The sequence below is a fragment of the Anas platyrhynchos genome, chromosome 1 (genome assembly GCF_047663525.1).
Source record: "Anas platyrhynchos isolate ZD024472 breed Pekin duck chromosome 1, IASCAAS_PekinDuck_T2T, whole genome shotgun sequence".
Taxonomy (NCBI): Eukaryota; Metazoa; Chordata; class Aves; order Anseriformes; family Anatidae; genus Anas; species Anas platyrhynchos.
Window position 1 is genome coordinate 62,796,368 of NC_092587.1, and position 14,214 is coordinate 62,810,581.

The 14,214-nt window shown below is 40.8% G+C and overlaps 1 long non-coding RNA gene across 1 annotated transcript; it reads right to left on the reverse strand.

Moving 5' to 3' along the window:
• Positions 1–298: 298 nt before the first annotated feature.
• Positions 299–13,661, reverse strand: LOC119717674 (uncharacterized). Its single transcript, XR_005267682.2, has 3 exons — positions 13,548–13,661; positions 3,715–3,848; positions 299–2,969 (listed from the first exon to the last, which is right to left on the reverse strand). It is a non-coding gene; the product is annotated as an uncharacterized lncRNA (long non-coding RNA).
• Positions 13,662–14,214: the final 553 nt, after the last annotated feature.

The window sequence follows — 14,214 nt, forward strand, 5'->3', positions numbered from 1 at the left end:
ATGTGTTCAGGAAATGAGAAAATGGGTAATTAGGCATAACATGAAGCAAAGATGAAAGAAGGGAAGTGCCTGGTGAGGGGTGCAGGTGCTTATTGATGGTGATGTTAAAAAAATTGAGGTACCATGTAAACACTTCTAGTTCCTGGTTTCAATTTCTACTCTGTCCTGTGATTTCACACTTGATTTAATCTCAGTCCACGGTGTTTTCTGTTCATGTGTTTGAGCTCATCTAGATGTCCAGATTCCATTACAACTGTTCTATGTTACACTGATTTTCAACAAGACATAGTCTGAGTAATCTTTCTAGGTCAGGTTAGTGACAAAGTTTATTTCCTTCCAATCAAAAATGCCCATCAGTAACAGTGGTGTTCTCAGCATCTTAAAACACAAACAATATTACTGCACCAGTGCACTGATGCTTGGTAGTTCTCAGAGTGGTAGAGGCAGATGCACTCATTATTTCCACGGTAATTATCGGTAATAGGTGGGAAATCTCTTTTCACCAAGAGAAGGAGGGTTTCTCGTGTGATGAAAGTGCTGTCAAACTGCATCCATTTTTTCTTATTACTTAGACCTACATCATGGCCCTGAGGGCAATGCCAGGCTGGACCATCCTTGCCAAGCTCCCCCGGGGCTTCCCCTCCAGCCCACAGACCAGGACCTGATTTCTGCCCCCAGTGCCATCAGCCCCTACCTCAGCAATGTCACAGCAGGGCCAGTCTCCAGCTCCCCTCAGCCCTGCCATGCCCAGTCATAAACCCCACTGAGCTAGGACAACATACAGGTCGATGGCCTGGCCTGGCCTTGGCCCATCACCATCCCCATGTCCCTGCCCAGCCATCTCAGAGTTTTCTCTGACCCTGGTACCTCTCACTGGATCTGATCCTGGATGTCCCAGCCTGGCCTCAGCCTGCTCCCACCCCCAGGGAGGTGCCAGATGCCTGGGGATGGGACAGGAGATAGGCCCTGGCTGCCAGGCCCTGTCCCAGTGGCCACCATATTGCGACCCTGATTGCCCTGGTCTTGGGGATCACCCTAGCACCCTGTCCCTGTTCTGCTCTTGCTTCAAACTTCTGTCATGCCCACTGACCTATAGAAAAAGGGTTTTGATCATCTCCGTCTACAACTTTAAAGCCAGAAATGCCAAAAGTCATGCAACCTGTATTATTCAATGATATCCAAAGGAGTAGAGTGGATCATTGAACAATATATGAATTTAGGTGTAAAGGTTCTCAGAAAGGATTGTGCTATTGGACACCATCGGGCAAAATACAAGACCACAACAGGGGTCAGACAGCTATTACTTTATTAGTAATATACTCACACTCCAAAGAGTATGGCAAGTTCCCTTCCATGGAGGGACAAGGGAAGCTGACTGTCAGGACAGGATTCCAACTGGTACTCAGCTCAGGGACATCCCTGCTTTAACTTATATACTCTTTCATTTTTGACAGTAGATAATATATTACCATGCCCATGTGGTTACACATCAAACAATGCAAAGTTGCAATCAGAAGCTTGAGTCACAGTGACCTAATGATTATCAGCAGGGGCAGGATGTTCACTTCGTGAACTGGGGCTAGGTCAGGAACACACAGCCATGTCATGTCCTTGACTCCTTGCCAAACTTCCAAGTCCCCCCCTTCCTATGAATAATACTGATATCTATGGTATATTAAAGTGGCAGAATGCCCTTTGCTGTCCACACATTTCAACTGTTATGCATGTCTCCATTTTTCACTCTGGCATTTCACTGATTTGATTTGACAGAGAACCCATTCTATTTATAGTCATAGATGGACCTTTTCCTTTATCCTGAAAATTGTGTTCTTCAGTCAACAACTTCATACACAAAGCTGCGTCCCCCACCTCCACAGGTACATATTCGGACAGACACCATCATTTATAAAATTCCACCTAATTTTCTGTTGTATTTCTGACCATTCTGATCCATCCCTGATAACCAGACTAAAATATCTCCTTCTTAAGAAGTTTCTAGTAAACTTAAGGGCATAATGAAGAGCATATCTATTCTATAAAGAAAGTCTGGAAAGAGCTAAATTCCAGATGCCAATGAGCTGGAGCTTCTTAAAACTGCCAAGATCAGGAATAATTGGTCATTTATGTCCTTCCAAATTACTATGCACATTCTTCTCTAATAACTCTGTAACAGTTCTGTTTTCATGTACCACTTTCGTGAAATCAGGATGACTGAGGGTTATTCATCAATTGCATCCTCTTCTCCATCTTCACACCTTGGAGGATAGTTATAGGCACTTCATCTTGAAGCAAAGGCCTCCAGTTGAGTCAGTGACTTGTGAAATCGTACATGTGGAATACATTTCCAGTTGTCATGTAACATATTATGGCATATGTTCATATATTCCTCTGTCTTCTTTTCTCTTTCATGTTTTCTTCATCTTCGTTTCTGTTGGGCACTGATATTTGCTGTTACTGATTGTGTCACATGCCTTAGGCTGCCAAATACTTTAAGAGGCATATCCACCATTCAGCTTCCTAATTCTGTTCCTCTGATGAGTTTTTACACGTCTAACCCACAAATAGTTCATACAATGTCCCATCTATTTATCAATCTCTTAACATGGATCCCTATTTGAAATAAGTTTTCCATCTCCTGACTTTCACCATCTTCTGGCTCAAGGACATATCCAAAACTACATTCCCTGAACACAATAATCTGACCTTCAAACCAACCAGCCTTGATCACTTGCAGATCTGTGTGCTGGGATTACGGGCTTGGCAGCATTCCCAGAATTTTGTCCTCAAGCATGTTGCGGCACATGTAATGTACCATCTTCTACTCAGTGTTGAAGTTCTATTACTGAACCAAATTTTTCTTGGCCTGAAATTATGCATTCATGCTTCAAAACTTTCTACGTTCTTCCACATAGGCTATTCTTTTGCAGTGGTTGGATATTCGTGTTTTGCTAAGGGTGTAGCATCATAACCTGAAGAGAATCAAAACAATTTAAACCCATACCAGTAATATGCCATAATAGATACTAGGAACAAGTGTTGCATGCACATATTATTTTAACATTGATATATAAGGTGAATTGTCAGGGATACTAGAACAAGAAAGTGTGTAGGATCTAGTCATTAACCCTAGAAGAGAACTGTATTGGAAAATGCCAGGACTGCTAAGACTAGACATCCAGATAACACTATCAAGATACTATGTCTTAAATTATGTTAAACTACATCATAGAAAACACAATGTATGCTATTAAGAAATTAAGTTTTGCACAGTCTCAGGGGTGGGATTTTCCAGAACCGACTTTGTCCAGGCTTGTCTTGTCCAGTCTGGGTCCTTGCCTGGGGTTGTTAAACTGCAACATCTGTCATCTAATGATCAGATCACCTATAATAAATACCTAACTTGTATTAACATTAGTTAGTTTTGTGCAAGTGTGTCCTATAGTCACTTTAATGGATTTCTTTAATAGCTGTTTGTGAAAATAGGTCATTATTTGTTGCAGAGGGAACTGTCTGTTGAGATGGGGAAGATGCTAAAACTTATCTGAATTAATATTTAGCTACATATATGGTAAAATAAGCTGTTTACCAAGGAATATGGATAAGAACATTATGAAAAGCAGATGTAAAAGGAAGATATCTCTCACACTGACAAGGCCAACAGATAAGGGAAGGATAAACAAATTACTGGCAGGAAACAAGGCAAAAAACTCCTACCTTAAGAACTGTCCAACAGAAGGTCAAAGTCCAGGAAGGTAAAAAGTTTAACCTCCTCTTCCTTGTTGCCTTCATCGTGAAAGACCCCAGCCAGCAACCACCAGGCTACACTGCGTAGGCACAACCAGGAGGAGCTAAGGGTGGGGAGTATGGAAATGAGTACTAGGAAGAGATCTGCCTTTTAGTGGAACAGAACAAATATGTATTAGAGCTCATGTAATATGTAACAGTATTAATGTATAAAACTGTGAAAAACTACCTGGAAGGCACGCACTTTTGAGGTAAGCTATTCCCAGTGCACTCGGTGCACCGCAATAAGGTATATCTACTTTGCAACCCTATGGTTGTGAGTCACTTCCACACATCATGTATGACCTTGGAATGTAGAGGAGTACAGGCACAGGATGATGGTTGAGGCCTTGAAAGCACAGGCACCAGATACCAGAGGCCCCAGGGCTATAAGCAAATCCCCTGTGGTCAATTACTGGTCATTGAAGGAATGTAACCTTGGGAGCTGGGTAAATCCGGTTTAAGGATAACAAGGAGAACAAAGAGCAAGTATCCAGGTATTATGGAAGAAACCCCCACCATCAACACCAAATTGCTCCCATTGCAGACTAAGGGGCAGCGGTGACTCATCACTGTCAATCTTAAGAGCCAGAGGGGTAGCAGAAGGGTGAAACCAACCAAAGGGAACAGGCACAGATACTGGGAAGTTTCTGTACAACTGTTTTAACTGCTAATTATTTTAGCTTTTTCTGTATTATTCATATGAATTCGACAATTTGTGTGACCATTGTCACTGGTCTACTAATGATGCTTTGCTGCTAAGACTCTAGTTATACAAAAAGTATATTGTTTATGCTTGCAAAGTGTTGTTTATTATTATTATTATTATTATTATTATTATTATTATTATTATTATTATTATTTCACAAAAATGTTACATATTGAAGCACAGTACTGAAGAAAAATAAAAGCTGTGAGCCAAACACTGCATAAGGGACATGTAACTTGACCCTGCACAGAATCTACTGAGGTTACCTGTAAGTGACTGGAACTGGTGATTTCAGAACTGGAACCACCTTCAGATTGTGTGCATGTACAAGCTCAACATGGCCACTATGATTAAGAATAACAAAAAAATGTTTTTATAAACATATTAATGGCAAGAGGAGGGCCAAGGAGAATCTCCATCCTTTACTGGACACAGAGGAGAACATGACTACTGAGGATAAAGAAAAGGCTGAGTTTCTTAATGCCTTCTTTACATCTGTCTTTACTAGCCAGACTACTTATCATCAGTGTACTCAGCCTCCCAACCTGTAAGTCTGGGATGGGGAACAGAATAAACCCCCCACAGTTCAGGTGGAAACAGTCAGAGACCTGCTGCTCCACCTGAACTGTCACAAGTCCATGGGGCCAGATGGGATCCACCCAAGGGTGCTGAGGGAGTTGGCGGCTGTGATTGCTGGGCCACTTTCCATCATATATCAGCATTCATGGTCATCCAGAGAGGTCCTTGAAAAGCTTGAAAAGTTGCCAATTTTAATCATCTTACAGCCACTCCTTTCCATGGATCCCATTCCCACTCTGTTTTCTTCTTTCTACTGTGCTAGCTATATCTATAATATTTAAAAGTATGCAGGCACAAATTGCTGATGCAGTTATTCCAACACTATTCATAGCAATCCCTTACATGGGCTGGCATTTCAATCAAAGATTTTAGTGTTTTTTGTTGTTGTTGTTGTTTTGTGTGTGTGTGTGTTGTTGCTTGTTTTCTATTTGATGTTCATGATGTTAAAATTTTATTTCCAATTGTCTTTTATCAGTCTGCATTAACTGGACTTTATTTCAAATTATTTTGAATTTGCTCTGCTCAATCAATTCTAACACCCTCTTGGTTCCTGTTCAAGTTTCTTTCTTTGTATCTCCTGTGGCTCTAGCTATACTAAAGACTTACTTTATAACATTATCACCAACACCAGTCTGTGCCTTAGCATAACCTGGTGATAGCTGTCCTCACCAGTCTCCCATGTGCCCCACAAACTTCTGAAGCTTTTTCTACTGACAGTTGCAGTTGTAGAAAATCTTTTGCCGACTTATAGGATTTCTACATATATAATTTGTAATGGGCAGCCTGGAAGAAGATTCTAAGAGGAGCAAGTGATCCGTATATCTAACCCAGGTTTTTGCCTCTGTGTCATCAATATTACATGGCTGTTGCTTAACCCTAACAGATGTGCAAGTAATCAATGTGTATTTAATCATTTTGTAATTAATCAAGGTGTGTTTAAGCCCCTATGTAGCATATTGTTCTGTCCACTTGAAATATTGTGCAACTTTGATCACAAACTGCAGATTATTGATCCCAGGAACTGTAAGTTTATTAATGTGGTAAAGGATATTAAGGTGCCTTACCAAAGGACTCTTCAAAGCTAAGTCTACATACCAGATCTGATTGCTATCGGGGCTGATGAATCTATATTGTGAGCAAACTTCTGTAAGAATGCAGCTAAGCACAGAGCTGACTGGATCTACACAGGCCCATCCAATGTTGTATCATCTCAGGGTCCCCAGCAGCAGAAAGGAATAAGATTTTATAACTTATTATCACATTTTCTGGGATATTAATAAAATAACTATTTTTCTCGAGTGTATGTACACTTTTTGTATTGGAATCCAAAAAGAACTGACACCTCTTGCTGCAAAACAGTTGTTACCCCTATTAAAAGAAACTACTGTGGACGTGAAAACATTGACATGAAACCAGCAAGAGTTGACCCAAAATTAGTGTCACTTCCTCACCAGAGAACACTAATCAAGAAAGAGTTAGTGTATATGTGGTAATGCACCTATGTAAAAGGAGGTAATTCTTTAAGAAGAAAAAGAAAGAGAATAATTGTTTATCAATAAACTACCTCTCCTTCCAAAGAGACCAGTGCCTAGCCAATAATTCATTTGATTTCAGTGAAACTGATGTCAGGTATCAGCCCCCTTATAGCTTATGTTTTGCTATACTGAGACACAATAACATCACTCATTTATCAAAAATTCATTGCGCCTTATCTCTTGTATTGCCATAGTGTTGATTTTCTAAGGTCAACTTTACCAAACTTGCAGACTTGTCACCTGCTTCTGATACACTTGCAATTAACTTACCTTCTGTGCAATACTGATTAAATGTACATGGAGGTCTATAACCCCCTCTTATATTCCCTGGTTTAGTACATGAAAAGTGTAACTCTTTTGTTGTATTTCCCATCTGGCTATTCTATATCTGAGAGTAAACACATTGTTTTTTTTTTCCTGTGAGAGGGCCCTTTTGGATGGCATAAAGCAGATGCTATTTTGCTTCTTTTTACATATTTTACATAAAGATGTCAATCAAAACTTTTCTCAATGTCAGTTAAAGCTGCATTTTCTGATCTCACTTTATCAGTCCAATGACTAGGCCCCTGCTCTTGAATTGTCGTCCTGAAAATGGATGGATACTCCTCCACAAAACTTACATTCTCTTTTCTTTATTTCTAAATGTATTTATTATCAGCAAACACCTACCCAGCAGCTGGTCCGCTCAGAACTACGGTCTACCCTTTGATGTACTGTAATATTGATAACAATCAAGATAACAGTCACCACCTGACTGTATGTCACCAACACATTCTTTTAACTCTACTGTTAGTTACAATCATAGAATCATACCATATCCCGAGTTTGAAGTTCCCGTGTGTATCCCCACACAGAACATCAAGTCCAGCTCCTGGCACCACATAAGTCTACCCAAAAATTCAGACCATACGACTAAGAGCACATATGCATCTTAAACTCCTGTTATAAATTCCGAGTCAATTTAGCTTTATAAGATTTATTTATGGGGTCAATAAAAGGGTGCGTGGGGAGTCTGGGCTCCTCCAACACACACACACACACACACACACACACACACGTTACATCAGGCGGCTGTTTTTTATGCTCCTAGGCTAATACATATTCATTACTACCTCTAGAAAAGGCAGGGTTATTATAATTAGTTCCCAGAATCCAAACCCTCCCACTGGCGCACGCATATCAGTCTCTGGTAGTCTGTCTGGGGGTCTCTCGTGCTGAAGGATTGTAGTCTTCTTCCCAGGCTTTGTCCTTGCCTTTCTCCTTTGTCCATCTTAGCCAGGTATCAGAGACTTGCACAGCGTTCCATGCAAACTTTGTCTTTTAGTCGTCCTTCAGCTTCCCCTTTCTCCTTAATCTCTTGGCCAGATATCAGAGACTTGCATAGTGTCCCATGCAATAGTCACAACAGCTAGCAGTTATTCTGAACCTCCCCAGATATCAAAGACCCAACGTTTACCCTTCAAGCCCTCTATTGACACGAATTGCTGGAACATTCCTTACAATCCCTCATCTTTTTAATATTTTTTATTTGTGTCTCTTCTTCAACTTTTGCCAGTAACAACTGGATTTCATCAGTTGGTTCTTGGGGGGTCAATTTCTTAAGCATCATTATTGACACATCACCTTTCTTCTCTACTGAAGTCATCACAAATTGGGTACTATTTATTATTCGGCGTATCAATAATGTAAAGCAAGGAATCATACCAGATATAAACAATAACATCATTACACCATATAAAAATAAAAATAACATCCTTTTAATCCATGGTCTACTGGGCAGCCATGAAAACAAATCACAATCCATACCCTTCCAAGTTTGTACTGGGACGTGGGCTAATTTCCCAATTTCCTTTGTTACCTGTTTAACCACTTTTCCATTATCATCAATTCGTAAACAACAGTTAGAGTCGTTCAATTTTCCACACACTCCCCCCTCTTCTGCTAGTAAGTAGTCTAAAACCATTCTATGTTGAAGGATAACGTTCCTTATCTGTGTGTATTGATCAGCCAAAAGATCCAAAGCTGTCACTGTTTGATTGGTTACAATTTCAAGGACAGCTTGCAACCTAATTATAAAATTCAAATTATCAATAGGTTCTTGGGCCCCTGATACTACCTCATTCAGGTTCCAGGTAGCTAGTCCATAATGCTGTATGATTCTTTCAGGAGGCCATTCATTCTCTTCCCATTTTTGGGCACTACCCCCGGCTAAGGAAGCATCAGTAGATTGTTTTACTCTATTCAGATCATCATATAATCTTATTCCTAAATGATTTCCTTGTATTCGTGACAATAAAAAGAACAAGGGTCTTATGTACCCAACATAGCATATTCACGACCAGTTTTCAGGTAGCCTCTTGTAGGCATGTTTGCCACACACCCAATAATGTCCCTTTAGGGCCCACATCTAGTTTGGAAAAGGACCATCTTTTCTTCTTAAAGGACCTTCTTATTCTTCTGACCAGACAGATAAGAAAGGATTTCTTATCCTTTGTGCCATCCAGTCTTGAGGGTGTGGGCAACACCTTCAATCAAGGAGTTGGGCCCGCTTTCAGGATTGATTTGAGCTTGTGTTACCGTTCAACATTTTGAGGTGATCCAGCTCCTGGAAAACTAATCACAATTTTATATAGGTTTAAAAAAAGGTTCTTATGTTATTTTCTTAGGACAACCTAACCTTAGTGTGGGAGAAGTCCAGTCGAGGCCTTCTCACTCGGCGGTCAATACCCTCAGTTGCCTCCCTCAGTAGACCATACACACCACAGTGGAGGGTCCTGCCCTGGTCTTGCCTTCTCCCTTTCCTCCCTTCAGGTTTGTCTTCTTTATCTGGTGCCCTTAAATCATGCAGAGCCTCATTGCCAGAATATTAGTTCTTCTTTAGCTTTACTTTCAGTTCCTCAGGAGTGGACTCAACCCTCCAAGCTTCGGTAGTCCCTTTACTCTGGATGCATGGGTCCAACCCCTTTCTGCTGTTCTCACAGCTGTTTCAGTAGTAAGTAAAACAAGGTACAGTCCCTCCCATCATGGGTTCAATGATTCTTCCCTCCAGGTTTTTAATTTATACCTTGTCTCCTGGTTGTATCTTATAAATAGCAAACCCCAGTGGGGCATTTTGTGCTAAAATTCCTTTTTCCCTCAATTGTTGTAGTTTTTTCCCTGTCATGATCACATATTTCTGGCTTTCATAATTCTCTATCAAAGAATAATCCAATGGCATTCCTTGGGAATACAGCATTTCATATAGCATCTCATGAGGTGAGATACCTGTTTCACTATGGGGCATAATCCTAATATTCAATAATGCCAATGGCAAATATTTTATCCAAGACAGTTGGGTTTTAATCATTAATTTAGCCAATTCTTGTTTAATCATTTAATTCATTCTCTCAACTCATCCTGAACTTTGTGGATACCATGGAGTATGGTATTCCCATTTAATGCCTAGGGATGTGGTTAAGGTCAGAGGTTCTTAGGTCAGAGGTTGGACTCAATGATCTTGAGGTCTCTTCCAACCTAGACAATTCTGTGATTCTGTGATTCTGTAAGTCCCATAACACCTTAAATGTGAAATGTGTCCCCTGGTGAGAGTACCAGTGGACCTGCTAATGTAGAAGTCCCAGGTCCCTGTCATTCCTGCCTGCAGCCTAAGACAATTTCTTTCTGATATCAGGGGACATTTGCCCTAGAAAGAGGCTAGCCAATTGCCTGTTTGTATTCTGAAGCCAGGTCCAAATTCTTTTTGTTTGTTTGTTTTGTTTTGTTTTCCATTGCATTTCAAAGTTGGTCCAAAAATTCCATAGTGGTTTCTTTTGGACCTTGTTGGAACAGATTCTCAATTCCCAGTTTAACCAGATTTTGGTATTTACTGTTCATTATTTCCAGGGTGATTAGGGTCTCAGTGGGAGGTCAGTCAGAGGAATGCAATGGTCAACAGTTCCCTGAGCGGTCCCATTGGCAATCTGAGCTCACTCATAAACTCAGGTTGTTAGCTGCTTTTCTGTTTCCATGACACCTCTCTCAGACCCATCATGGTCCCTCTGCCTCAGAGGGCTCACACCCGTGATTTTGAGATCTCAGCCTCCAGTTGAAGTGGAACTATTGACATTCCTACATCCTCTTTCCCTGCTCATTCAACTTCAAACAGCTCTGTCAGATACTACATGCCACACCTTTAACACCTTCAACAACCCCTTTAACGCTTCCTTTATCTTTCTCCAACCTGTACTTTTCTCATGCCAATACCAAAGGCTCAGTCAGGGGCCAACTTAATTCCATCCCTTTTCCCTCTAAGATGCTGAAACAACATATCAGTATATAACATTTCATCCTATTTTTCTTCTCCCCTCAAAACCAACATTAATTGCAAGACAGTGTTGTAGTCGATTGATCCATAAAGTGGCCATTTAGTTTATATAGTGGCCACCATTGATTGCAATACTTAATTAAATTAAATATATGAGTGACGGGTGATTCCATTAGTCCCAACCAGGCTGCAGCATACTTTCTCTCTTCCAGATCCATGGGTATTCTACTATTAACATAAATGTTCAAAGCCTGACAAACCCAGTTTTCCTTGGACCCAAATAGTGGCCAAAATACATGGGATCTTAAGGGTTCTTTTGATCATTTAACCATAAAAAATTGAATCATTCTCACTTTATCCTTATGTTTAGTGCTTCTAAAACTATCCCAATATCTTAACATTAGCCCTAAAGGATTATCTGGTGGAGTATCTGGTAAGTTTTCCCCCTTTTTAAACCAGAGGCCCCTCCTCAAACCTTCCAAGTCTAAGGATCTGCTTTGTCCCCAACCCATTCCTGGAACTTCTTTTTATACAAAAAAAGTTCCAAAACTCCTGGCTGTGCCTGTATCTAAAGGTGTCTTGTGAGTGTTATCCCACCCACAAATACCTAGAATGATCACTTTGCTCCTTTACCAGCTGAGTCCCTCACGGGATATCGGAACTGCTGTTAGAATGCTCCCCACTCGCTTTGGAACTGAGTCCCATCACACCCTTACACGCAGTCACACAACTGAATCCACCCAACCAAATGGCATGCTCACGAAACAATAAATCTTCGTTTGGATCTTCACGCGCAGAATTACGGGTTTAAACCAGAGGAGGGGAGACCCCTTGTTCTTTACTTGCCTCTTATGCTGCTGGGCTCCATAATGCTTCCAGCAAAGGGCCACAATGAAACAAGGGCGGGGGCGCCTCCGTTAGCCATTCACAGCCTCCGGACCCAAGAGGATCACATCAGGGTCACCAAATTGTCACTCCTACTATTCAGTGGAATTCTTAAACTGTACCATTTAGTGGAAAAGCATAGGATAAATGTGACCAAATGTAAGAAAGAGTGGTTTTGTTTTTGTTTTGTTTTCTTTTTTTGCAAAGAGTTGTTATATTGTTTAGGAGGAAGGAATGTGATGTTGAGATATTCTTGCAGTAATAACAAAGCTTACCAGACAACGTTGTAAAATGCAGAGAACAACCAGACTCCTTAGTGCAATTAGGTGAAAATCACAGTGTCAAGTCAAGTCAGATAAGGGAAGAAATATTACCACATCACAGAGATGGAAAAAAAAAAAAAAGTGTCATGAGAAACTTGAAAAGTAACAGGATGGCAACTGAAAGCCATGTATTATTTGTGAAGCCAGGTTGTGAACCTGCACTACCCAGTCAATGGGAAAAAAAGGGAGGGTCCCAGTCATTGAGAGATAAAGTATATAAACTGTACTATGTAACTAGTAGGCGCGCTCCTGCTTGTGGGACTCCTCGCCTGAGCCTATGTTATTGGCTACAGAATGTTTCTCACAGTTTCACATCCTTTTTGTACTTTGGTGCCCAGAACTGCACACAGCACTTGAGGTGAGGCTGCACCAGCGCAGAGCAGGACAATTCCTTCCCTCTACCAACTAGCGATGCCGTGCTTGATGCACCCCAGGATACGGTTGGCCTTCCTGGCTGCCAGGGCACACTGCTGGCTCATATTCATCTTGCTATCAACCTCAACCCCCAGATCCTTCTCTGTGGGGCTTCTCTCCATTGTCTTGTTGCCCAGTCTGTACATATAGCCAGGGTTGCCCCGTCCCAGGTGCAGGACCTGCCACTTGCTCTTGTTAAGCTTCATGCGTTTGGTGATCGCCCAGCTCTCCAATCTGTCCAGATCTCTCTGCAAGGCCTTTCCACCCTCAACAGAATCAACAACTCCTGCCAGTTTTGTATCATCAGCAGATTTACTCAAAACACCTTCTAGTCCTACATCCAAATCGTTTATGAAAACATTGAAAATAACTGGCCCTAAAATGGAGCCCTGGGGAACCCCACTGGTGACTGGCTGCCAGCCTGATGTAGCTCCATTTACCTCAACCCTTTGAGCCCTACCCATCAGCCAATTGTTTAACCATCGTGTGATGTTTTTATCTAGCTGTATGTTGGGCAAGATGTCCAGTAGGATCCTATGGGAAAATGTATCAAAAGCTTTACTGAAATACAAAAAATTACATCAGCTGTTTTCCCTTTATTAGCTAGATGGGTGATTTTATCATAAAAGAAATTTAAATTTGTTAAACAGGACCTAGCCCTTATGAACACATGTTGGCTGGGACCAATGCATTGTCCCCCAGGCTGTAATTGTTATTCTTTAATTAAAAAACCCCGCATCAATAGATCCAAATATTGTATAGAAAGCTTTTATTTTTTTGTTGTTGTTTTATTTTGTTTCATTTTGTTTTGTTTTAAATTTATCTAAATTAGCAGCCACTGTATGTGGTTCATACCTTTTTTTTTTTTCTAATGAATGGATCAAACCCATTTTCTTTTACAGTGAAGAGACAAAATCCCATACTAGGTTGTCTACAAACAAATATGGCAGCTGGTAAAACAAAGCCCACTACAAAACGTATTAAACTTTGCGAATAAGCTGACTTTTCTTACTCACATTTTCACACAGAGAAGGAGCTGGACACATGTGCCCAAGTAGTTTGGCCAGGGCAGTTTCTTCATGACGTGTAGGACAAGATGTTCCAGGTAGTGAATCCTCCCTGCATGTCCCTCTTCGCTACTGAGAACTGACTTTGGATAGGCTTTTTATAGCCTTCTGGAATTACGTTACTGTGATCTTTTGTCTTGGCATCTTGTTTTACCCCACAAGAGTCTTAGGCAACTTTGCTGAGTCAACACTGTCCTTTTGTTTTCCTTATCTAGTTATCCTCTGGCTCCAGGCCAGTTCATTTGTCCTGCCTCACCTTATCTTATGGCTTCATTTTCTTGCTATCTGGTTATTAAATGAAACCATACATAGGCTGCACTGGAATAAAAGTGAACTGCTGACTGTGGGTAACAATACGTGCTTTTATTTTAGTCCTTGTTCTACAGTTTCTTCTCACATGTCCATGCACATTTACACTCCCACTTCATTCAGGAAAACTTGAATATTTATATTGCAAATATCTGCGTAAGTCCCAGACACAAGTTTGGAGTTCATTTGCAAGTAAGAATTTCAAGTTGCTTTTTTATTCCTGTATATTATCAAGCACTAATACAACATAAATAAGGCAAATTGCTAGTTTTATTTGTCTATTTCATTGTCAAGTTCTAGCTGGACC